This window comes from Triticum dicoccoides, chromosome 2A (assembly GCF_002162155.2).
Source record: "Triticum dicoccoides isolate Atlit2015 ecotype Zavitan chromosome 2A, WEW_v2.0, whole genome shotgun sequence".
Lineage (NCBI taxonomy): Eukaryota > Viridiplantae > Streptophyta > Magnoliopsida > Poales > Poaceae > Triticum > Triticum dicoccoides.
In genome coordinates this window covers 122,050,295-122,077,091 of record NC_041382.1, presented here as the reverse complement: position 1 = coordinate 122,077,091, position 26,797 = coordinate 122,050,295, and positions in this window count along the sequence as shown.

Sequence of the window (26,797 nt, the reverse complement as noted above, 5' to 3'; positions counted from 1 at the left end):
TCAATCCTCCTAGCCCCCAAGGGTCGGTTTGTAGCCTTTGTCAAACCGGGACTTGAATATGATCCTCAACACTTTTGAAATCCATTAATATAGCCCCCAAGGGCCGGTTTAACTTAGCAGAATTAAACCGGGGCTCCAACAGAAAACTACCCTTAGAACATAATTTGAGCAAATAGCCATTAGCCCCCAAGTGCCAAGTTGAATACCTGTATTGAGCTTGGGACTTTGCAATCTAGTAACTTTTGAAAACTGAAGGTTCATTAGCCCCCAAGTATCAGGCGTATAACTTTGTTATGTGGTTGATACTTCAATTTCTTGGACCGCTTGTTTAAAGCTAAATGCTGTCCGTATGCAGGCTGAGGTGAGAATCAAGGAGGACCGGATTGCTGATTTGCAGGAGGCCTTGAAAACTCAACAAGCTGAAACAGACAAGGCAAAGGAAGAATTAACCAGCGCCTTGAGCACCGCTGAACAGCTGAAGGAAGGCTTCAAGAAAGAGCGGGCTGATTGGGCCACTGAGAAGGCCGCTTTAACCAAAAGAGCGGAAAATGCTGAAGCTGCCCTTAAACCGGTGGCGGATGAACTGATGTCCGTAAAGCGGAAAATACACTCCATGACCGCTGCGATCTTTGGTAAGCTCCTTTTAACTTTTGTGATAATTTGAACCTGCTGCAGCGTAAATCCGGTTTGAAACCGTCCCTATATTGTTGCAGGCACACGCATCGGGCACTTGGGAAACGATGTGCGGAAGAAACTGAAGGCTGCCTACACCTTAGTGGAACAATTATATACCGGAGCCCAGCGGATCATCACCACAGCCTCTCATAACAACCCGACACCTTCTTTAATCCAGGACACTCTTAACATGTTGTCGATGCTTCCGGCCCGGATGGAGGAGCTGAAGAAATCTGCTGGTCGAACCGGAGCTATTAACGCCTTGATCCGGGCAAAGGCATGGGTGCCAGATTTCGACCCTGTGGAAGCATCTCAAGGCTATCCCAACCTGAAGGAACATGGCTCTGAATTCAACGAAGAGGATTTAAGGGCAATAAACCGTGCAGTGCGCCCTCTGGCTTGTCAGCTAGCTGAAGAGGTAGACTTGACGCATTATCAAGCACAATACAACGACCAGAACAAGCGAGTGCCTGCCCCAACTCTTGAAGCGGAGAATCTGATCCCTCCAATCCGTAAGCACACTTACGCTCCTGATATTGAACCGTCTTCCCTGATACATGAAGAGGCTGTTTTCCAAGCTTTAATGGGAATCGACTGGACCACTGTTGATTTCCAGCCAATGGGTAGGGACGAAGAAGCTGAAGCGGATGATGACGAGGAGCAGGCCTAAACCGGGAGCCGGTTTGTATAGCTGTCCTTGGAATCTTTCCAAAATAAAAAATGATCTTTATTCGGGCACCGTGATGCCTTGTAACAGGATAGTTAATACTTCTATCTTCAATATGCCTTCGTGCATAAGTACTGAAGCTTTTGTTCGAAAAAACCTCCATTCATATTTCCTGCCATGTCTTGGCATGAAGCTGGTTTAGCCAAGCTTTGAAGCGGAGGTTTTATAAACCATTACCGTCAACAAGGGGGGAGAAAACAGCTCCCGTATAGACCGTACTGGGTCAATATAAACCCCCTTGTTACTCCATGATGTTAACAGGAAAAAAATAAAAATAAACCGGGCATACTTCTCCGGATTAAAGGTGTTTGTTGACATAAAAGGAATCCAACAAAAAACTAAGAACAAACAAGCCATGAAAATACCATGGAAACCAAGGCAATGATAAAAACTGTTTGCAAAAATATGCTATAGTGAGCTGATCAGATGGTAATACGATGGTCGGACAGGACCAAGCCCCCAATAGGAGTGACAATGATTCAAGTCAGCCAGGTCCCCAAATGATTCGTGGCATATATGCCAGATCAAGAGGCGTGGCAATGGTTCGGGTTCGACCAAGCCCCCAAGTGATTTTGTGGCCTTAGGCCGACCAAGAGGCGTGACTGGTTCAGACTTGACCATGTCCCCAAGTGATCTGGTGGCTGTCGCCCATCAAAAGGTGTCACGTTGGTTCGGACACGACCAAGGCCCCCAGTGATGTATAAAAAGCAAATGTCAAGGGGTAAACCGGAGTCCGCTTTAAAAACAGAACCACTCCATGTAACCACGCATGATAAGAAAGACAGAGACCCCGCTTTAGCTGAAGCTTCGGTTTTATTATATCAAAGATAATATATACACTGTCATGATATGTACATAGATAGAGCCGATGGCTCAAGTGTAGTAAGGCCGAAGATGAGCTATATTCCACGGCCTGTTAGTCTCCTCCTCTGATGTACGTGAGTCTTTATGCTCTCGAATATCAATCAGATAGTACGACCCGTTGTGCAGATTCTTGCTGACCACGAAAGGTCCCTCCCAAGGTGGGGATAACTTGTGTATATCTGTTTGGTCTTGGATGAGCCGAAGCACCAAATCTCCTTCTTGAAAAGTTCTAGTTCTAACCCGGCGACTGTGATAGCGACGAAGATCTTGTTGGTAAATCGCCAAACGGGCAGCTGCTATATCACGCTCCTCGTCCAATAGGTCCAAAGCGTCTTGATGTGCTGTCTCATTGTCCGCTTCGACATAAGCTGCCACCCGAGGCGAATCATGCCGGATATCACTAGGGAGAACTGCCTCTGCTCCGTAGACCATGAAAAATGGCGTGTATCCTGTGGATCGGTTTGGCGTAGTATTGATACTCCATAGCACAGATGGTAGCTCTTCAACCCAACATCTTGGTGTTCTTTGCAATGGGACCATAAGCCGGGGTTTGATGCCTCGCAAGATCTCTTGATTAGCTCGTTCTGCCTGTCCATTGGACTGGGGGTGTGCCACTGACGACACGTCAAGCCGGATATGCTCTCGTTCACAGAACTCCTTCATAGCGCCCTTAGATAAATTGGTACCATTGTCAGTAATGATACTGTGTGGAAAGCCAAACCGGAAAATCACCTTTTTGATGAACTGCACCGCTGTTGCTGCATCACACTTGCTGACAGGCTCCGCTTCAACCCACTTGGTAAATTTGTCAACTGCCACCAAAAGGTGGGTTTTCTTATCCTTGGATCTTTTAAAAGGTCCGACCATATCCAGCCCCCAAGTTGCAAACGACCACGTTATTGGGATCATCCTCAATTCTTGAGCCGGCACATGAGCACGCCTTGAAAATTTCTGACATCCATCACACCGTTTAACCAAGTCCTCCGCGTCAGCATGCGCTGTCAACCAGTAGAACCCGTGACGAAACGCCTTTGCCACCAGAGACTTTGAACCGGCGTGGTGTCCACAATCCCCTTCATGGATTTCTCTTAAGATTTCACAGCCTTCCTTAGGAGAAACACAACGTTGAAACGGCCCTGATACACTGCGACGATGCAATTCACCATTGACAATTGTCATAGACTTGGATCGCCGGACTATTTGCCTGGCTAGAATCTCATCCTCTGGTAACTCCCCCCGGTTCATGTACATAAGATAAGGAACTGTCCAATCCGGAATAGCATGCAATGCTGCCACCAATTGAGCCTCCGGATCAGGAATAGCCAAATCCGCTTCACCTGGGAGCTTGACTGACGGGTTGTGCAACACGTCCAGAAAGATATTAGGCGGGACCGGTTTGCGCTGAGAGCCCAAACGGCTTAAAGCGTCCGCCGCTTCATTCTTCCGACGGTCCACATGATCCACTTGATAACCCTGGAAGCAACCCGCAATATTATCCACTTCCCGACGATATGCAGTCATGAGCGGGTCCCTAGAATCCCAAGTGCCAGACACCTGTTGAACCACGAGATCCGAGTCACCGAAGCACTTAACCCGGCTTAAATTCATCTCTTTAGCCATCCGGAGACCATGGAGCAAGGCTTCATACTCAGCTGCATTGTTAGTGCAAGGGAACATTAAGCGGAGAACATAACAAAACTTATCGCCTCGTGGGGAAGTTAACACGACTCCAGCCCCCGAGCCTTCCAGTTGCCTGGATCCATCAAAATGAATAGTCCAATATGTGTGATCCGGCTTCTCCTCTGGTGCTTGTAGCTCCGTCCAGTCATTGATGAAATCAACAAGTGCTTGAGACTTCACCGCCGTCCGAGGCACATACTTCAGTCCGTGTGGCCCAAGCTCTATGGCCCACTTGGCAATCCGGCCAGTCGCCTCCCGGTTCTGTATGATATCACCCAAGGGAGCTGAACTGACCACTGTGATGGGGTGCCCTTGAAAATACTGCTTCAACTTCCGACTGGCCATGAAAACACCATAGACCAGATTCTGCCAATGCGGATACCTTTGCTTGGATTCAATAAGCACCTCGCTGATATAATAAATCGGCCACTGAACCGGATATTCCTTGCCTGCCTCCTTGCGTTCCACCACAATAGCCATGCTAACTGCCCGAGCATTGGCTGCTACGTATAATAATAGTGGCTCCTTGTCGACCGGAGCTGCAAGAACATGCAGATTGGCTAACTGTCGCTTCAAGTCCTCAAATGCTTCATCAGCAGCCGGACTCCAAATGAAATGGTCTGTCTTCCTCAGCATTTGGTACAAAGGAATGGCCTTCTCTCCGAGGCGGCTGATAAACCGGCTTAGTGCGGCGATCCGGCCCGCCAAACGCTGAACATCATTGATGCACTTCGGTTTAGCCAGGGAGGTGATAGCTGTAATCTTCTCCGTATTAGCCTCAATTCCTCTATTAGACACCAGGAAACCCAGTAACTTGCCTGCCGGAACACCAAAGACACACTTGGCTGGATTAAGCATCATCTTGTAAACCCGCAAGTTGTCAAAGGTTTCCTTCAAGTCATCCACCAGCGTCTCCTTCTGCCTTGACTTTACTACAATATCATCCACATAGGCGTGCATATTGCGGCCGATCTGTTTATGCAGGCAATTCTGTACACACCGTTGATAGGTGGCTTGGGCACTCTTGAGTCCGAAGGGCATAGATACATAGCAGAAGGCTCCAAAGGGAGTAATAAACGATGTTTTCTCCTGGTCCTTAACCGCCATTTTGATCTGATGATATCCAGAGTATGCATCCAAAAAACTCAAACGCTCACAACCCGCCGTGGCATCAATGATCTGGTCAATGCGGGGGAGGGCAAAAGGATCCGCTGGACAGGCCCTGTTAAGATCTGTGTAATCCACACACATACACCAAGTGCCATTTTTCTTCAGAACCAGCACCAGATTAGCAAGCCACTCTGGATGGAACACCTCAATGATAAAGCCAGCTGCCAAAAGCTTGGCCACTTCCTCTCAAATGGCCTTTCGCCTTTCTTCGTTAAACCGGCGGAGGAATTGTTTCACCGGTTTATACCTAGGATCCACATTAAGAGTGTGCTCAGCGAGTTCCCTCGGTACACCTGGCATGTCGGATGGTTTCCATGCGAAGATGTCCCGATTCTCACGGATGAACTCGACGAGCGCGCTTTCCTATTTGGGATCCAAATTGGCACTGACAGTGAACTGCTTAGATGAATCGCCGGGCACGAAGTCAACAAGCTTGGTCTCAGCTGCCGATTTGAACTTCAGATCTGAATCATGCTCCGTAGTCGGCTTCTTCAAAGGAGTCATATCCGCCGGATCAACATTGTCCTTATAGTACTTCAACTCCTCCGTGGCACAGAACGACTCTGCATAAGCCGCATCACCTTCCTCACATTCCAAAGCGACCCTACGGCTCCCATGAACCGTTATTGTCCCCTTGTAACCCGGCATCTTGAGCTGCAAGTAGATATAACAAGGCCGCGCCATGAACTTGGCGTAAGCCGGCCGGCCAAACAAGGCATGATATGGGCTCCGGATCTTCACCACCTCAAATGTTAGTTTTTCCGACCGGGAGTCGTGCTCGTCCCCAAAAGCCACGTCCAGAGCTATCTTACCAACAGGATATGCAGATTTGCCAGGCACCACACCATGGAACACCGTATTAGACGGTCTGAGATCTTTGTCTGTTAAACCCATGCGGCGGAATGTCTCATAGTACAATATGTTAATACTGCTTCCTCCATCCATGAGTACCTTGGTGAATTTATAACCCCCCACCTGAGGGTCTACCACTAATGCTAGCTGGCCTAGATTATCAACCCGAGGTGGGTGATCCTCTCTGCTCCACACGATAGGCTGCTCCGACCAGCGCAAGTAACGTGGTAAGGCCGGTTCAACAGAATTCATCGCTCGCTTGTGGAGTTTTTGGTCGCGTTTATCCAAGCTAGTTGTGAAAACATGATATTGCCCATTGTTCAACTGTTTTGGCTGGCTCTGATAACCCGACTGCTGCTGCTGCTGCTGGCCGTTCTGATTATTCTGGTGAGTGTGACCGCCCTGATTGCGACCTGAACCGGAAGCTCCATCGTGATCCGGCCCATGAAAACCGGATCCTGAACCGCCACCTGACCCGTGATCATACCGGAAGGCATTAGAGTTTTTAAACTCCTGCATGATATAACAATCCTTCCAAAGATGGTTAGCCGGCGCCTCCTTCGTCCCGTGCTTCGGGCAAGGCTGATTCAGCAAATAACTCAAGCGGCTTGCGTTAGGATTGGGAGCCCCATTACGATTTGCCGCTTTACCTCTGCGCCGCTGCCCCCTGTCCTGTGCATTAGTGTTGGCCACAAAGTCCATGCTGCCATCCGCCTTGCGCTTGCCTCCATTTCCATGACCCACCGGTTTGTACTGCTGCTGTTTGGAGTTGCTATTCTTCCTTCCCTTCCCTGCTTCATCATCATCAGTCTCGGGATCCTTGGTACTGTCCGAATCAGCATACTTCACTAGAGCGGCCATGAGGGTTCGCATGTCATTACAGAACCGCTTCATGCGTCCCAATTTCAATTTTAAAGGCTCAAACCGGCAGTTGCCTTCCAGGGTTAAGATCGCAGAGTCAGCATTAATCCTGTCGGACGAGTGCAAAATTTCCGAAACGTGGCGCACCCAATGGGTCGTTGATTCTCCTTCCCCTTGGACACAAGCCGCCAGGTCTACTATGGACTTGGGCTGCTTACACGTATCCTTGAAATTCTGGATAAACCGGGCCCGCAACTGGGCCCATGAGCCGACAGAATTGGGCGGTAGGCTCTTCAACCAGGTACGAGCCGTGCCTTCAACCATCATAGTGAAGTATTTTGCACACGCGGTCTCATCCACGTCTAACATTTCCATGGCCATCTCATAACTCTCTATCCACGCTTCAGGGGATAAATCAGCGGTGTAATTTGGCACCTTGCGTGGACCCTTGAAATCTTTGGGCAGGCGCACATTGCGTAAAGCGGGGATTAAACAAGGCACTCCCAAAGCGGATGCGACTCCTGGTCCGGCGAAGGTGGTAGGGCGAACCGGTGTAAGTTGACCCGCATCATCCTGTGCTGCTAACTCGGCCTCCCTCCGTGCCCGGGCCCGGTCCACCACATCCTGAGCATCGCGAACACCACCTACCAGGTTATTGCCACGAGCCGCTTCACGGCCTCGCGCATTGCTCGATATGGCCGGTTCATCCAAGCGCTTGCTATAGCTCCGGCTTGGACGGGGCGTAGAGTGAATCCGATCACGGCTGTATGAATATGCTTCCTGCTGAATCAGCGCGGTCCGGAGAAGCTCCTTAACCCGGCGCGTCTATCGCTTGCGGAGAGTCCCCTTCAACTGGGATAGCCTCTAATCGCGTGGCAGCTGCAACAAGGTTGTCCATAGGATTAGAATAATGACCTGGGGGCATCTGGACCAGCGGAAGAATCACAATGTTCTGCTGAGGAGGTTCCATCAGGCGAGGTTGGACCGTCCCCCCTGGTCCTGGTGCCTCAATCCGGTTTGTCTCCAGGTGCTGCGGCGGATTACTGGGTCCAGCTCCTGGAGTGTGAAAGAGATTCCAGGGATCAAACCCTAACGGCAGGCGTGATCTGTGCTTCCGCTTTAAGACCTCCTGTGATGCGTTCTGGTCAAGCATGAGCTTATAAGCCTGGGCGTCCAAAGCGGCCCGCTCTGCGGCCATCCTGTCTTTTTCTGCGGCCAGATCCGCTTTGGCTTGCACGATCTGCTCTCTCACCTTTGCAATTTCTGCATTATGGGCCTCCTGATCCGCCGGATTGTCGTCTGCCATAAGCGCGGCTAGTGCATCAAACAGATCAGATAGAACTTGAACCGGCGGGCGCACAAGGCCTCCTGCCCCTGCTGATCCGGCGCTGCGGCGGTCGAAGAGTGATTCGCCGCCTGTGTGCCGGCCATGAATATTCCAACCCGGTTGACCTGGCCTGGGGGGTCCGGAATACTATCGCCATCGGAACAGCCCCTAACCTGGTCGTCTTGTAACTGGTATAGTGATTCGGTCTCTCCGGTCGAGGACTCGTCGCCGGAATAGACGACGGTCTCGCTACCGTGTTCTGACTCGTCCTCACGCCCTCCTCCGTGGATGACTCCAACGAAGGCATGCTTCACGGCCGGTTTAGCCTGGGTAGATCTCGCACGCTGAGCCGTCTCGACGAGGTCGATGCAGATGTCCGGCTCAGGCCCCGTCTCACTGATCTTGCCGATGAAAACGTGTATGCCACCAAAGGGGACCCGGTACCCGTACTCAATCGAATCGGCCTCGGGACCCCATCCTGCGTCGTTGATGTAGATCTTGCCACGACGACTCTTGGTCATCTGGCCCACAGCATAGCCTTCGAGTCCTTTGAGCTTGCCCTCCAAGATCGTCAAACCATCGTGCGATAGCCCCACGGTGGGCGCCAACTGTCGTGGATTTGTCACGGCAGATGTCCTAGCGAAAGGACTTAGTCGTGGAGCCATCGCTACGAGTTTACTTGAAGGGGTTAAAGCCGACACAAAGACACGAGGGTTTTATACTAGTTCGTCCCCTTCGATGAAGGTAAAAGCCTACATCTTGTTGCGATGGAATTGATGTGGTCTCGATGGCTAGGGAGCAAACAAGCTTCGCCTAGACTCGAGTTGTCGTTCTCCCCCTGAACCGCCGCCGGGTCGTCCCCTTATATACACGGGTGACGCCCGTCGGTCCATAGAGTCCCAACCGGTCCATACTCGTATTCCGGTTGGTATCTCTCTGTTCCTAACTTACAATACAAGTTGCACATCAGGCCGGTTTACGGCTACAGGTTCTAAACCGGCTACAGGCCTTGGGCCTTCATCTGTTCATACCACTAATGAAGTTATCCCGGCCCAAGCAGGCCGGTTCACGCCTAGTGGTAATATCCCCAACAGTGCTGGACCATGAATTTCCAGAGGGATTCATGCTCGTAAACATAGAGGCATACGACGGAACAACAGACCCTGGGGTCTGGATTGAGGACTACATCCTTCACATCCATATGGCTCGAGGAGATGATCTCCACGCCATCAAGTACTTACCCCTCAAGCTCAAAGGGCCAGCTCCCTGAAAGCTCCTTTGGAAGTTGGGAAGAGCTCGAAGACGCCTTTCGGGCAAATTTTCAAGGGACTTATGTCCGACCTCCGGATGCGGACGATTTGAGTCATATAACTCAACAGACCGGAGAGTCAGCCCGAAAGCTTTGGAACAGGTTTCTTACTAAAAAGAACCAGATTGTCGACTGTCCGGACGCCGAAGCCCTTGCAGCTTTCAAGCATAGCGTCCGTGACGAATGGCTCGCCAGACACCTCGGCCAAAATAAGCTGAGAACGATGGCCGCATTAACAAACCTCATGACCCGCTTTTGCATGGGTGAGGACAGCTGGCTAGCCAGATGCAGCACCAGCGACCCCAGTACATCTGAGGTTAGAGATGGAAATGGGAAATCACGGCGCAACAACAATAACAAACGCCGGAATAAAGAAGATAGCACGAAGGGCACGACAATAAATGCCGGATTCAAAAGCTCTCGGTCAGGTCAAAAGCCGCCCCCTAAAGGCACCAGGGATGAATTGTCCAGCCTCAACAAAATTCTGGACCAAGTATGTCAGATTCATAGTACCCCTGGTAAACCTGCTAATCATACCCACAGAGAATGTTAGGTCTTCAAGCAGTCCGGCAAGCTCAACACCGTACATAAGGGGGAGGATACACCAAGTGAAGACGAGGACGAGCCCCCCAAGCAAGACACGGGGGAACAAAAGAAATTTCCACCAGAAGTCAAAACAGTAAACGTGTTACACGTGATCAAGGGAAAAAACAACGCGGCACCCCCAGGAAAATATACCCAAGTGCCTGTCACCGCGAAGCCCTGCCACTGGTCGTCTCAACCGATCACTTTCGACCATCGTGATTACTCAGCAAGTATCCTACATGCAGGATGGGCTGCCCTGGTATTAGACCCAGTAATTGGCGGATATCACTTCACACGAGTCTTGATGGACGGCGGCAGTAGCCTAAACCTAATATATCAGGATACAATCCGCGTGATGGGGTTAGACCCAACACAAATTCGCCATAGCAATACTACCTTCAAAGGAGTAACGCCAGGCCCAGGGGCTCATTGTACGGGCTCCCTCCTACTACAAGTTATATTCGGCTCCCCCGATAACTTCCGTCGCGAGCATTTAACTTTCCATATCGCTCCATTTCAAAGCGGCTATCAAGCACTGCTCGGACGAGAAGCTTTCGCTCGCTTTAATGCAATACCACACTACGCCTCCCTCACACTCAAGATGCCCGGTCCACGTGGCATCATTACAGTGCACGGAAATATCAAGCGATCTCTACGCGCCGAAGAGAGTGAGGCTGCCTTGGCAGCCGCACACTAAAGGCGCCCGGACCAGAAAACGTCCAATAGGTCGTCAAGACCTCGGACACAACTAATCGAGTCTGAAGCCGCTACTTATACCGAATAAATGATCACACCCCTATTCGTCAATACAAGGGGCTCAACACGCGCAGACAAGTGGCAATTTCTTCTCATCTTGAATTATACATGGTTTCTTTAACAAACTATCTTTTTGCACGACAACTTTTCACCTAAATTCCTCTCTTTTACAGAGGATCATCGTGTACACCCGTCCACGATACGGCACAATGGAGACACAGGCACAGACGTGCAGCAGGGACCCGCTCCAAGGATTCTTTCTAGATTAAGACCCTGCGTAAACCTTTTTTACTGTCTCTTGTTGATACATATCCACCGTTGAGAAGGATGCTGACGTCTTGGCATGTGGCCACGCCAGAACAATGCACGTACCTGGACACAAAGGGCTTCTTACAAAGGCCATTATTTAGGCCCGGTTTATACCACAAAGACAGAACACCTTAGGGAGTGTTCGGCGTCGCGAGTTTGGCCCTATATGCATCAGCTCCGAATCATTGTCTTTGGTCAAATGTTGGGTTTGCCCGGCTCCAGTGTTTTGGTCCCTTACGTTCTGCTTTACCGGCTAAGGTAGCACCAGGAGAACTACTGCGACTGTGCCCTGGTTCATCCGGACGAGCACCTCAGTAGAGAAAGCCGAAAACTGACTGTCATGATATAGCGTGAGACTGGTCAACCACTCGATGACCTGTGGGAATGTTAGAATTCCTCCGCCTTAACGAAGGGCTGTTTTCCGGCCAGGCATGTACGCACCCGAGATCGGGAGAGTGCGGAGCCACTAGGGGCTATCTAGTAGCCCCACTGTCAAACTCCTATGGCTAAGTGAAAGTGCTAAAGCATTATAGTTCGGTTGCCTCGCTCGCTCCGCTATCACCTCCTTAATAGGACCAAGACGTTGGGTTAAGAGTGAATGCCTGTTTTTGCGAGCACCTCCGCATTATATGCGTGAGGGTTGAAGCCGACGACTGCAATCTTTCAGGTTATACATGTGTATACATAAACGGCCGCCCAGGAGGCATCATATTACTTTCAGGCAAAATTATAAGAATAGCCTTATAAAAATTTATAAAAGCATTTCGCTTACAATGAGATTACATATCACTCAAGCATAATATTTTTTGAGCACTGGGTCTCCATCAAACGAGCACCCTCAAGAACTTCTTCAAAGTAGTGCTCAGCAGCCCTTCGACCTATGGCCGAATCCTGCGCTGCAACAGTGGTAGCATCCATCTCCGCCCAGTATGCTTTAACACGGGCAAAGGCCATCCGTGCGCCTTCTATGCACGCCGACCTCTTCATCGCATTAATGCGCAGCACCACGTCAAGGAACTGCTGCACCAAGCTGAAATAGCTGTTCGGTTTTGACCTTTCCGGCCATAGCTGGGCCACAACAGACCCCATGGAAAGTCCGAACAACCTATTTAGTTCGGCCCATTCGGCTAATTGGTCAGTCAATGAAAGCGGACGCTCGGGAGAATGGAATTGTCTCCAAAACAGCTGTTCTACTTCACGGTCCATCTGACCCTGGAAATACTTGGCCGCATTGGCAGCGCTCGCCGCCAAATACATATATACATCCTCCGAACTCCACAGCCGATCCAGAGGGGCATACCCTGGATCTCTGAACTTCCTCCACGACATAAAGGATTTCCCAGCTACAATATCCCCGGCTTCGCGTAACTCCTCCTTCTTTGCCCTCATAGCAGAGCAGAGGTCCTTTTTCGTCGCAGCAGCCTTCTCAAGGTCTGATGCCTTCGCTTGGTTTTCCTTTTCAAGAACCCGGCAATGGTCGGTGGCGGCTTTTAATTCTATGGCCATCTTGGCCATTTGTCTCGGCTCTTGCCATGCGCGGCCTTCTCGGCTTGCAACTCTTCGGCCGCCTTCAAAGCAGCCGCATTACCCAACCTCGCTTGTTCCTTGGCTTGGGCAAGTTCTGCCCACAAGGCTTCAACAGTGGCAGCTCCATCTGCAGTCACAACATATTAAAGATACTGGCATCATGCCGCTCTTCGTATGTGGCCTTTACCAGATAATGACACTTACCTTGTGCCTCGTCAAGCCTTTTGTTAACAAGCTCGATGTCGGCGTCTGCCGCATCCAACTGCCGTTCTAAATGGGCAAATTCGCTAGTCCGGCTAGCCACTGGAGCTTCCATCACCTGCACATAGAGGCAGTATGGTTATTACCTGGGAATATGATCCTCTGTTCGCCGTCGTTTTCGACGACAACCAGAGTTTCAGGGGATACTATCTACACAGGGCACACCTAGCATGTGTAGGACTACCATACATTCTTTTACGTACCTCAAAGCCTGTCAGTAGACTCATAAAGCTTCATGCAATCCGCTTTCGGCGGACGATATTCTCTCCATCACCGTATTCATCATCACACGGTGTTCATCTGAGATGGCCGCTCGCCCCACCAACTCCCTCAGAGCATCCGATTGCACACTATACGGTGCTGGACTCTTTTGTCTGCTCTCTTCGGGAGCCAGACACTGGGAGCTTCGGGGGTCAATGGCATTGTCTTCCGGTCTCACCGGACTCAGAGAGGCCCTCCGCGACGACACTTCAGGGTCGCCCGCTTCGGGAGCGGAGGAGTCCGGAGGAGGCGTTTCGCTCTCCATCATCTCTGGAAGAAGATCCCCCGAAGACGAGCTCATTTGAGACGGGCTAAGGCCCGAACTGCAAAAATATATGCGGTGGTTATTTTCTTAGAAGAAAAAGATGGCATATCTGTACTACTAAAGTATTTCGGGTCACTTACGACTCGCGGGAGAATTGATCCCCCCGTGGACTTTGTGCGGCAAAATCGCCCCCCAAGGTAGGACCCTCTGTGGGAGACTTCTTCTCCCGTTTGGAAGCTTCGTCTTCCGAATCCCTGGGCGCAGTCCTTTTCCTCTTCTGGTCATCTTCCTTCATGGAGACGCTCGCTCCCTCGGTTAGAATGGGCAGCGTTGGGGGCCCGCGTCCACCCGCATTATCCTCCACAGTATCTTCCTTCAAGGGCTCCAGGCAAGGTGCGGTCTGGAGCATCTTTTCCAATACCAGATTTTCCAAACCCTCAGGGAGGGGGGCCGAACACTGAATCAACTTCGGCTTTGTTAGCCAGTCCTGTTCAAAAAGCGAACTCTCAGAAATAACTTCGTAGCAAAGGAGAGATAGTATGTTTGGCCGGAAGATGCCTTACCTGTTCGGCGGCGCGGTTACTACTTAGGCCAACGTCCTCAGTGATTTCCGGACACTCCACCTGAGGTCCAAAGAATGACTTGTACATCTCCTCATGCATTAGGCCGAGAAAATTTTGAATGGCACGCGGTCCCTCGGGATTGAACTCCCACATGCGAAGAGGCCGGCGTTTGCAAGGCTGGACTTGACGAACCAGCATAACCTGTATTACCGCAACCAAACGGAAATCTCCATTGAAGAGATCTCGAATGCGGCCTTGCAGTATAGGCACATCCTTGGCTGGACCAGCTCAGACCTCTGCTGATCCATGACATCAGCTGTGGTGGAGGGCCCAAGCGGAAAACAGGGGGGCCACCCACTTGGCACTTCTAGGAGCCGTGATGTAGAACCACTCATCTTGCCACAATTCAGACACCTCTGGGATGGAACCTTTGGGCCACGGAGCTGCCGTCATCTTACGTATTGAGGCACCTCCACACGCTGCATGTTGCCCCTCGATCATCTTCGGCTTCACTTCAAAGGTCTTGAGCCATAGGCCAAAGTGAGGGGTAACCCGGAGGAAGGCCTCGCACACGACAATAAATGTCGTGATATGAAGAAAGGAGTCCGGAGCTAGATCATGGAAGTCTAGCCCGTAGTAAAACATCAAACCCCTGACGAAAGGATCCAGAGCAAGGCCTAGACCTCGGAGGAAGTGGGAGACGAACACGACGTTCTCGTTGGGTTCGGGGGTGGGGACGGCCTGCCCTCGGGGAGGCAGCCGATGCAAAATCTCGGCGGTTAGATATCTAGCCTCCCTCAACTTTTTGATGTCTTCTTCCGTGACGGAGGAAGGCACCCATCGGCCTTGAAGGCTAGTTCCGGACATGACTGAAGGTTCAGAGCACCTGACCTGAACTTTGGGCGCTTGAGCTTGAGGTGGGGGAAGGATTCGATTGAGCACGGGAGGGAAAAATAAAAGCCTTGTCCCTTTATAAAGAGGGTGAATATCAAGCGTCCTCTCCGTGTCTGTTTGGACTTGCCTATAATCTAGGAGTCCTAGAAGCGGTTGGGTTACCCACGCCCATATTGATGAGAATCCCGGAATAAGGGGACACGATCTCTGCATTAACAAGACGTGCCAAGGAAACTGCCTCGCATGACGCAATGAGGTGGATAATGAAATGACTCAGATAAAGGCTTGGCCGTGGTGTGTCACACTACAGAATACGTCAGCAGATTAGATTTGTGTAAATATTATTCTCTCTAGGCAATATGTGGAAACTTATTTTGCAGAGCCGGACACTATCTTTGTGTTCAAAATCTTCTATGAAGTACTTGGAGGAGGAACCCGCCTTGCAATGCCGAAGACAATCTGCGCGCCGGACTCGTCGTCATTGAAGCCTGGTTCAGGGGCTACTGAGGGAGTCCTGGATTAGGGGGTGTCCGGATGGCCGGACTATACCTTCAGCCGAACTCCTGGACTATGAAGATACAAGATTGAAGACGTTGTCCTGTGTCCGGAAGGGACTTTCCTTGGCATGGAAGGCAAGCTTGGCGATACAGATATGCAGATCTCCTACCATTGTAACCGACTTTGTGTAACCCTAACCCTCTTCGGTGTCTATATAAACCGGAGGGTTTTAGTCCGTAGGACAACATACACAACAACAATCATACCATAGGCTAGCTTCTAGGGTTTAGCCTCTCCAATCTCGTGGTAGATCTACTCTTGTACTACCCATATCATCAATATTAATCAAGCAGGACGTAGGGTTTTACCTCCATCGAGAGGGCCCGAACCTGGGTAAAACTTCGTGTCCCTTGCCTCCTGTTACCATCCGGCCTAGACGCACAGTTCGGGACCCCCTACCCGAGATCCGCCGGTTTTGACACCGACAGCCGGCCTGAACCTCATCTCGCCCATCGTGATCAAAAGGTTGCAAATTCCCGATGGAGACCTCGAGGAAACGGGTACGTTTCAAGGGGTCAATCCGGGAAGGAGCCAGACGAAGGGGAAGGTCACATTGCCCGTGACATTTGGAGGTGAGTTGAACAATAGGACGGAAAGGATCGTCTTTGATGTGGCCGAGCTCCCCTTGCCCTACAACGGGATCCTCGGCCGCCTGGCACTAGACAAGTTCATGGCGGCGTCGCACTACGCCTACAACACGCTGAAGATGCCTAGGCCGATGACCGTCATCACCGTCCCCTCCGACAAGAAGGACGCGTTGATCTGTGCTGACCAACCCTATCGAGAAGCAGTTGCAGCAGCTGTCGCCAAGGCACTTGCTCCTTCAGTTGAAGCCCTGGGAGAGAAGAAGGAGACCGGCAAGACCTCTCGCACCCACTCCGGCAAGCGCACCTCTTCGGAGTGTTGTGCTACCATCAAGGACGTGCCCGAGAGCTCTACCAGCAAGAGCAAGAAATCTAGAGCTGCACCACCAGACACCAAGAGGGTGCCCGTCAAGGCGGATGGCACGGGAGGGGCTTTCACCATAAGCTTCAGCCTTGACAGCAAATAGGAAAGCGCGCTCGTCGCTTTCCTGCGGGCGAATGTCGACGTATTTGTGTGACAAGCATCCGACACCCCCGACGTTCCCAGGGAAGTGATTGAGCACCACCTTGTTGTCTGTCCCCATGCGCGACCCGTTAAGCAGAAGGTCAGGAAGCAAGCTTTGGAATGACAGGAGTTCATCACAGAGGAGATCAGAAAATTGGAAGCTGCAGGTTTGGAGACGGGAGTGCTCCATCCGACGTGGTTGGCCAATCCGGTGGTGGTGCGCAAGGCAAATGGGAAGTGGAGGATGTGTATTGACTACACATATGTCAATAAGGCTTGTCCTTAAGACCCCTTCCCTTGCCGCGCATCGACCAGATTGTTGACTCCATGGCCGGGTGCGATCTATTGTCATTCCTCGACGCCTACTCGGGCTACCACCAGATCTTCATGACAAGGGAAGATGAAGAGAAGACAACATTTATCACCCCATGTGGTACGTATTGCTTTTTACGGATGCCTTTCGGGTTGAAGAGTGCTGGCTCGACATTCGCGAGGGCAGTCCAGATTGGTTTTGAGCCCCAGCTACATAGAAATATGGAAGCTTATATGGATGACATAGTGGTTAAAACCAAGGACAAGGCGACCCTCGTACAAGACTTAGAAGAGACGTTTGCCAACCTACGCAAGATCAACCTCAAGCTGAACCCTGAGAAGTGTGTCTTTGGCGTCCCATCAGGAAAACTTCTCGGGTTCTTTGTGTCGCAGCGTGGGATCGAGGAAAACCCAGACAAGATCAAGGCTATTGAGCAGATTGGGGCACGCAAACGGATCAAGGATGTGCGCCAGCTCACTGGTTGTGTTGCCGCCATGAGCAGATTCGTCTCCAAGTCCGCTGAGCATGCCCTTCCCTTTTTAAAAATCTTGAAGAAGGCAGGCCAAATGGAGTGGACCTCAGAGGCTGAGGCGGTGTTGCAGGATCTAAAGAAATACCTTCCCTCTACGCCGATACTGGTTCGCCTAAACCACAAGAGCCGTTGCTGCTATATCTGGTGGCAACGAATCAAGTGGTCAGCGGCGCACTGGTGGCACAAAGGGAGGTCGATGAGGAGGCAGTGGCAACGGCAGGACCAGCGGATGGCAAGTCAGAGATTCCCCCAGCAGGGCCTGGTGCCGGCAAGGCGACGCCTCCGGCAGAGTCTGGCGCCATCGGGACAGAGCCCGCGCAGCCAAGTGAAGTGGTGCAAAAAAAGAAGATGATGCAGCACCCGGTTTACTTTGTCAGCTCCCTCTTGCAGGGGGCCAGGTCAAGGTACTCTGGTGTGCAGAAATTGCTCTTCGGCCTCCTTATGGCCTCGAGGAAGCTGCGTCATTACTTCCAAGCCCACGAGATCATTGTCGTCACCTGCCTCCCGCTGCAACGGATACTGCACAACCCAGATGCAACCAAAAGAATTGTGGAGTGGGCCTTGGAGTTATCAAGCTTTTGGTTGAAGTTTGAAAGCACTTTGACAATCCAGAGCAGAGTCTTGGCGGAGTTCATTGCAGAATGGACCTCAACGCCCAACGAAGAGATCCGGGAAACCGCTCTCCCCAGAAAGAAAGCAAGTCGCGACTTGATCATGTACTTTGATGGGGCTTTCTCGGTGCAAGGCGCTGGTGCCGGTGTGCTACTTGTCGCACCCACCGGAGAGCACCTCAAGTATGTGATCCAGATGCCTTTTCCCAGGGAGATGTCCACAAACAACACTGCCGAGTACGAGGGGCTGCTTGCCGATATCAGAATCATGGCAGACCTTGGGGTGAAGAGGCTCATCGTCAGGGGTGATTCGCAGCTTGTCGTCAGGAAAGTCAACAAAGATTATCAGAGTCCGTTGATGGAGGCCTACGTAGACGAGGTGAGGAAGCTGGAGGAGCGCTTCGACGGTATACAAGCGGAGCATGTTCCTCGAGCGGAGAACGACATCACTAACTACCTGTCAAAGCGCGCTGCATTCAAGCTACCTGTGAAACTAGGTACCTTTTTGTTTCGGTTAACTCAACCATCCGTTGAACCATCAACGGAGCAGAACAAGTGGAGGGAATCAGGCCCCGACAAGTACTTTCCCGCCGAGCCCCCAGGGGCCACCGGAAAGGGTGTTGCCACGGACTGAGCCCGCCAAGGGGCAGCTGGCTCCGGCAGGGCGCCGAGCCCTGGCCGTAGAGACGGCTGCCCCCTTGGCGGAAGAGATGCCTTTGGTCCTTGCCGTCGAGCCCCAGGCTCCGGCATGGGCACATCATACTGTCCGTTTCCTCCAGACAGGGGAACTTCCTAAGGAGCAGGAAGAAGCGAAAAAAGTAGCCCGTCGGTTTGCCTTGTACCAGTTCATCGATGACGTCCTGTACAGAAAAAGACCGAGCGGTGTGAAATTGAAGTGCATCCCCCGGGAGGAAGGACTAGAGCTGTTGGCAGAGAGACATGGAGGCATATGTGGCTCCCACATAGGGTCGAGGGCCATTGCCGGCAAGTCGTTCCGGCAAGGCTTCTTCTGGCCCACCGCCCTCCAGGATGTGACGGCACTAGTAACCAGGTGTGAAGCGTGCCAGTTCCATTCGAAGAAGCTTCATCAACCAGCTCAAGCCCTCCAAACAATCCCTCTCTCCTGGCCATTTTCGGTCTGGGGGCTCGACATACTGGGCCCTTTCCGTCGCGCTGTCGGGGGCTTTGCGTACTTGTACGTTGCAATCGACAAGTTCACAAAGTGGCCGGAGGTGGAGGCAGTGAGGAAGGTTACAGCACAGTCAGCCGTCAAGTTCTTCAAGGGTCTAGCCTGCCGTTTTGGTGTACCAAACAGGGTCATCACCGACAACGGCACATAGTTCACAAGCCACACCTTCATGCAATACATCCAAGACCCCGACAGCAAGGTCTGTTTTGCTTCCGTGGCTCACCCCCAGAGTAACGGCCAGGCGGAGAGGGTAAATGCTGAAGTGTTGTTAGGCCTGAGAATGAAGACTTTTGTCAGGCTGCACAAGAGCGGAAGGCGCTAGATTGATGAGTTGCCGGCGGTTCTTTGGTCGATCAGGACGACACCAAATCGAACCATCGGCCAGACACCCTTCGCCCTAGTATATGGCGCAGAAGCAGTTCTCCCCACAGAACTCATATACAGGTCACCTCGAGTGCTCGCTTATGACGAGTTTGAGCAAGAGCAGTTGCAGCAAGATGACGCAACGCTCCTTGAGGAAGATCGTCTTAGGGCGGCCGTGAGAGCAACACGCTACCAGCAAGCCTTGCGCCGCTACCATAGCCGCAAGGTTCATGCCTGAAGCCTTGAGGAAGGCGACCTTGTTCTTCGGTGCATTCAGTCGGCCAAGAATTCCAACAAGTTGATGCCAAAGTGGGAAGGCCCTTATCGGGTAATACGAGTCACCAGGCCCGGCGCAGTCCGCGTGGAGACCGAAGATGCTGTCCTAGTGAGCAATTCCTGGAACATCGAACATCTTCGCAAGTTTTACCCATAAGGCGCGGTTGCCGGGCCTCTCGGCAAACCACCTTTTGTAGAAGCCTTGCCGGCAAGGCATGTAACCCTCTGTACAAAGCTAGGCGCAGACCCTGAGCATAAATAAACGAAGCGCTGGCACCCTAAGTTATATCATGCATGCTAGGTTAAGTCTCTCCCTCGGTTAGGGTTGATATATAATGCTTAGCGGCGACTAACCCCTAGCCTAGAGGTTGAGTGTGCGTCTTTCTGTTCTCTTTGGTTCGCAGGGCACGCGGACACTTCTGCTGAGCCGTTTGGGAAAAAGAGGATGAACCGACGCTCCGGCCCCGGCAGGCCAAGACTGCCAGGGGCTGAAGATACAATGATCCAACCATGGCAAGCCAAGGTTGCCGGGGGCTGCGGATTCAGATAAGTCTTTCATCCCCCTGTTATGCATTTTTGTATGGAACTAGGACATATGAAACCCCATTTATATCCTTAAAACCACCGTGCTCCCCCTTTCCTGTACCCAAGAGCTACCTCCTGGGTCGGACTTTGGTAGTAGTCGTGGTGGCGAGGAGATGAGTGAGGGGCCTAACTCTACTTTGCCGCTGCCTCCGCCAAGAGCACGAGAACGGTCGACTGAAGTAGGGAGACGACAAGGCTTGTTGCCGGGCGACGATGTTTATCTTAAAAATAACAAGGATTCATCCTTGGCATGGGCCTCGCTCACGCACAAAGAACCCGACAAGCACCCCTTTTTCATTAAAAACATCCCATACAGGTACAATTTATACGGAATTAAAAACATAAGCAAGGGGATTACAAGTCTTAAAATTAACAAGTGCCCGCAGGCTTACAAAAAAGATAAGATGCCCGTAATCCTTTTCTTGTCCTTCTCCTCAGAAGGTGGAACAAGAGGGCAGGAGGGCGAAAAGAGCGCCTAGGCGAGGTGCGAGGAGCAGAAGGTACAAGGAGAACATCTTGGTGCCGGAAAAGGAGCTGGAAGACGAGGCAGCGAGCCGATAATATGCAGCGAAGGCGTCGGTGCCCGCGTACTCTGACTTGACGGCTGCCACCCGCCTTCTTCGCCCCCTCGGGCCCTCCTATGCCAGCTGCCCAAGGAGACGACGGGGAGCGCCCCAATGGAGAGCTTAACAAGGAAGGCCCTCGGTAGGCCGCAAGGCGTAAGGCGGGGCGGCGCGGTCAGTCGGAGACGAGGTCGACATGACCCCGCTCGACGCTCTTGTCGTTGCTGTCGCTGCCCTCCTCGTCGCTCCCGCTTGAAGAGGAATCTTCACCGCCGGAGGAGCTCTCCATGCAGCACTTCAAGCGAGTCTCGTGATCTCCAAAGCCTTGACGGAAAGCAAGATGCCCTCAGTTAACTTGAAGTAGAGGACAAGCCCCACCGTCAAGCTATGGATGCGAGAGAACATTTCCCATCCGCGGTGGAGGTACATGGCGTGAGGAGCGGGGAAGTCGACCCGCGTGCCGCCGTTCCCTCAGCCCTTCATGTGCAACCAGAGGGTCTGGGGTGGATCGTGCTCCATCTCCTGAGCAAACGCAGTAGGGAGACGGAGGCGGCGACGCTGTGGCTGGCGCACCCTGATGAAGAACTCGCGGGACTGGTCCCCGACGTGGTGCTCCGTCGGGGGAGGCATCGCTAGCGGAGGCGAGGCCGATGCGCCGCCCCGTCCTCCTCTCCCCCGAGCGCCATGACGACCTCGGCCTTGCCCCCTCCCACTTCCCCTCGTGGCTGGTTCCGCCGCCATGAGCTCTTGGGGAGGAGGAACGCGCTGATGAGCAGCAACCCTCGCTGCCACCATCGAAGGGCCAGCGTTTCCTCTCGCCATGGCATATGAAGGAAGAAGTGGAGGTGGAAGGAGACGGATGATGGAAGAATGCAGAATGCCGCCCCTCCCCTTCTTATAAAGGGGCGGAGTCGGGGCTCGGTCGCCCCACTCGACCAATCCGGCCATCACGGGCGCAGGGAACCAGGACCGGCCCGCTGCCCCAACCAGTGACGACCCGGTTTCCCACCTCCACCTCCTGTCACCTACATGCGGGACACATGGAGAATGAGCAACATTAAAGGGACAGGCGAAGCAGCCGTACCCCACCCCGCGATCGTGGGGCGCGGGCACCTTGAAGACCATGACCCGAGTCCATCCAAGTAAATGGGTCGTGCCTCTGCGCCTCCCTCCTTTTATGGGGAAGGCGCGAGCCACCTCTTTACCATGATGTGCCGCATGCCTGCGGAAACCGCCCCACGCATGACCCCCACGTCACGCACGACCCTCCACGTCGCGCGTTCAACGCGGGTCGTGGGGATGCACAGCGGATGATAAGTTACTATGGTAAAACCCGCCCCACCTGCCCGCGCACTGTTTTGGGCCTAGCCCAACAAACGCGTTGTGCTTATGTGTGGCCCAGGCCCGGGGGCTCTTGTCGGTGTACAAAAGTAGGGGCTCTCCTTTTGACCCCTTTACCTGTGCATGGGCAGTTAGAGCCATGCCCCGCGGCCACACTTAGCAGGGCAAAGGAGAGAAGTCGTAGTGGAGCCAAAGCACAAGGAAACCAAGGCAATGCCAAGAGCAGAAGCGCGGGAGGGCAAGAGGGCGAGGTGGACTCCCTCAGCAAGATCCTTGCCGAGGCCCCCCCCCCCAGCTCCGGCAAGAGCCTTGCCGGGGCAACTTGCCCAACGCCAGCAGAGGGAGCCACCATTGAGCCCGACGGTTCCGAACGCCATCAACAACTGCGTGGGACTAGGGCTCGGGAGGCACCTCTGAGGTGTCATGCAGATCTTCGTCAAGACCATGGACATATGAGTTCAGATGAGGACCAGAAGATGGCATCCCTTGGTAGGATCCTTGTCGAAGAAATCCCCGAGACCCCCGGCAAGACCCTTGTCGGGGATGATGGCAACACCACGGCAAGACCCTTGCCGGGCCCCCGGCAAGACCCTTGCCGAGGGCATTAGCAGGGCCACTGCGAGGCCCGCACCAGCCAAGGCTCCATCGCTGTTCGCATGCAGCTGCCAGCCTAACCAACTAGACAGGCACCTGCATGGCAACATGCAGCTTCCAGGCCAAATCAGCAAGCACCCGCGTGGCAGCATGCAAGTCTTCATGAAGGCCCTACCAATGTGCCACCTCAGCTACTTGCCTGCCTACATGGCGCTGCATGCACCGCTAGCCTGGGCACGTGTCGAAGCGAGGCGGAGCGGCGACGGACGGGACGGGCCTCGTTCCCATCCCCGATAAAGCTAATGGACACCTACGCAGCACATTTAATGCGCTTTGTCCCGTAATACAGTGCGATAAGCTCGTGCACTGTAGGCCTTTCCACCTCCTGTGTGCCACTGTGGCGACCCCTTTTTTCTATAAAAGGAGGCCCGAGGCGACCAGGAGAGGGATTCGACTTTTTGGAACGGCGCAGCCACCGTAGTTAGTTCAAGAAGCTTAAGAACACTCAATACATCGACCAAAGCAGGAGTAGGGTTTTACGCATCCTCGCGGCCCGAACATGGGTAAACGATCCGTGTGCTAGCTCCTAAACCTACTCTCCTGACGACCCCACGCCCGCCGACCATAGAAGGGATCTCAGTAATCCCATAGTTGTCGTTCCCACCGACAATAAGATTGAAAAACATCATCGCTTTGTGAAGTATGTGATAAGAAAGAGCTCCCCCTAAATTTGTGCATTATTTAAAATTTGCTTTTGAATGCAAATGCACAATCGATTAGGATCATGGGTTACTCTTCCATGTCACATACATCTTTGTGGAGCGCTCAAAATGATAGAAATTAAAAGAATGCATTCATCACCAAGCAAGTGAATGATCATATATGGAATATAAAGGATAGCATCATTCAACCAAACATTAATGTAGCATATGATCAACCACATGATCACATAAGTATCTCACAAGGACATAAGGACATAAAGTATCGCACACAAGCACACAAAAATTTCAACCAAAAGCAAGAGAGATAAAAGTAAGACACTCTCTCTCGAAGCCTATGATCTATACATATTTCTCCCCCTTTGGCAACAAGTTACCAAAAAGTTTGAAAATGCATAGTGCTATACGTCTCTTAGGCTTGGTCTTCGGGAGGTGGTGTAGATAGAACTCCAAGGATGAAGGCTTCCGACGATGTAGTTGGAGCTGATGGAGTGGGTGCTGGAGGTGGCACTGGAGCTGTAGCTGCTGGTGCTGACACTGAAGCTCTAGCATCTAAGACTGGCACTGCAGCAGACCTTGGACCTCATGGCACACGCTTAAAAGCATCAGTGGTTGCTTTTCCTCTCCTCTCCTCTCCTCTGCTTCCTCCTAAAGCTGCTCAACTGTAGTCTGAATCTCAGTCACCTTCAAATCAAGATCATAGAATTTTGTCTCCACAATCCTCTCCAGGCTCTCTCCTAATTCTGAGTCAGGGTGGCCAAGCCCTTCTCAATCCTCAGTGTAGCTTGAATCAGATAGCCTAACTGATCTTGCTTGCTCTTCAGGAAGACTCGAGATGCCTCTTCAACACTTGGCATCTGGGCAGCTTTCTCAGCCTTTTCCTTGGCTCTCTTCTCCTGGACTTGAGCTGATGATGGTTCTTCCTCATTCATCACAACAGTGTTGTCTTCAAACTCAGGATATAGAGGTAGATGCTCCTTGTCCAGCAAGTAAGTCCCTGTGCCCATCTTAGAGTTGATGAGCTCCTGAATATGTGGAGCATACCCACAACTCCTCTTTTGATCAGCAGCAGTCCTTTTGATCGTTTCTACAATCAAGCTCATCACTTTGAACTTCTGGGGAACATCAAAAATTTGCAGCATGTTGATGGAGTGTCCTCTGATCATCTTGTGATCTCCTAACTTGGGTAGCAATGTGCGCCTTAAGATCTAGTTAATGGTAGGCAGACCAGACAACAGATAGTGTACAGATCCAAGCATATGTGTTTACAAAGCTTTGTCAGGGATCTCCTTGTACATGTTTGCCATGGAGTTGTGGTCTTTCTTCTTGGTGGCATACACATCCAAGTCATATTCATGTTCTTTGGGGGCATTGATTAGCTTGGCCCATTCATCAACTGTGGACTGGTACCTGGTACCCTCAGACATCCAAACTATCCTCCCATCTGGATAGAAGTGGGCAGTGGAGTGGAACTGCATGATAAACTCATCATTCCATTTGGTGAGCTTTCGTCCAACGAATTCATCTACTCCACAAGCCTTAAAGCTTTCATACACTCCTGGGAAGTGATCTTCATTTTCCTGGATGAATTCCTAGTCCACCCATCTCATGTCACACACTATGGGCTTCTTGTCAAGCAGAATGGTTTCATAGAAATCTTGTTGTTCCTTTGTATGGAACCTGTAGTCAACTACAGTCCTGCTTCTAACAGCATAGGGATCAGACTGTCTCCATAACCTCAATCCTGCATCATTCCTGATGAGCATGTCCTCAGCAACCGAATGAGCATCATTGTGGTCAGGAATTTTAGGCTTCAACTTCCTCAAAACATGAGAATCATCATCTTCTTCTTTCAGCTTTAGGCACTGGGGCCTTGTTCTTCTCCTCGGCAGGTATACTCCTGGTGTTCCTCTTGGGCTTTGGGGGTTTCTAAGCAGCAACCTTGGGAGAAGATTTGGGCTTAGATGGAGCAACCCCTGACTTGATTGCATCTCCCATAAGCTTCTGAGCCTTAGGAGCTGGTGCATCATCCTCTTCCTCTTCCTCTTCTTCTGTACCTCTAATTATGGATGATCTGCCAAGCACTCTGGTAATGGTCTTCTTGACCCTTTCCTTCCTTTTCTTTCCTTCTCCAACTGTCTCTTCAGTTGGCTTGGAGGTTTCAGCAGTTGAGGCTCTGGCCTTAGACATGGGAATCCTCTTTGCTGGAGCCTTCTTGTGCATCCCTGGCTTTGTTGTAGCAGCTGAGCCATATTCCTTCTTCGTCACCTTCCTCTTGGAGCTGACTTTCTCCTCAACAGCCACATAATCCTCATCTTCAGAAGCTGAGGTCTTTTTCTTCCTTGTTCTGGTGGCTGCCTTGGCCAAGTTGCTTGGTGTGCTCCTACTACCATCATCAGAAGTGCTGGAGGGACTAGTGCCCTCACTCAACTGCACCTGTTCCTCTGACTTGTTCTGGCTGTCGCTCTGGTCAGACATTTCTGGAAACTTACTGACAGCAGACCCTGTGAATAGATATAGATGAGGTAGAGTGGATGAGCATCACAAAGTGCTGAGTTTTTACAAAAAGAATGACTTAAAAACTTAGTTTTAGTTCTTCACAGAAAGCATTTCGGATCTACCTACTTGTAAACTCGGTGATACCGAAGCAGCTTTTGGAACCTAAACTAGTGAACTCGGTCAGACTGAGTCACAGTTCGGTGGCACCGAGATTGCTAGGGTTTCACAAAGAATCGAACTCGGTCACACCAATTTGCAGTTTTCGGTCAGACCGAAAATGCAACTGCAATGGCCTAAGCCAAATCGGTGAGACCGATTTCCACAATTCGGTCGGTCCGAGATGAGTCCAGTGGAGACCTAACCCTAAATTTTCAAATCAAACCTAACTTAAGGGATGTTTTCAGTGGATAGATTGATTGCATACGTGGTCGTGATCATGGCAAGGTAATGTGCTACGAATCGGAGTTAAAGGAATAGCACAAAAGATCGAACTCATACCCTAATTCGGCGGAGTTCGCTATGGCGGCAACAGAGGGGCAGAAATCTGTTGACAGTGACGGAAACTAGTGGCGGGAGGTCACTGGCGGCTAGAGGACGATGCGGAGACCCGAGGCGACAGAGCAGGACACGCGCGGGCTGAGAGGTTTTGAAGGAATTTTCAAAATCTCACCCGTGGGTA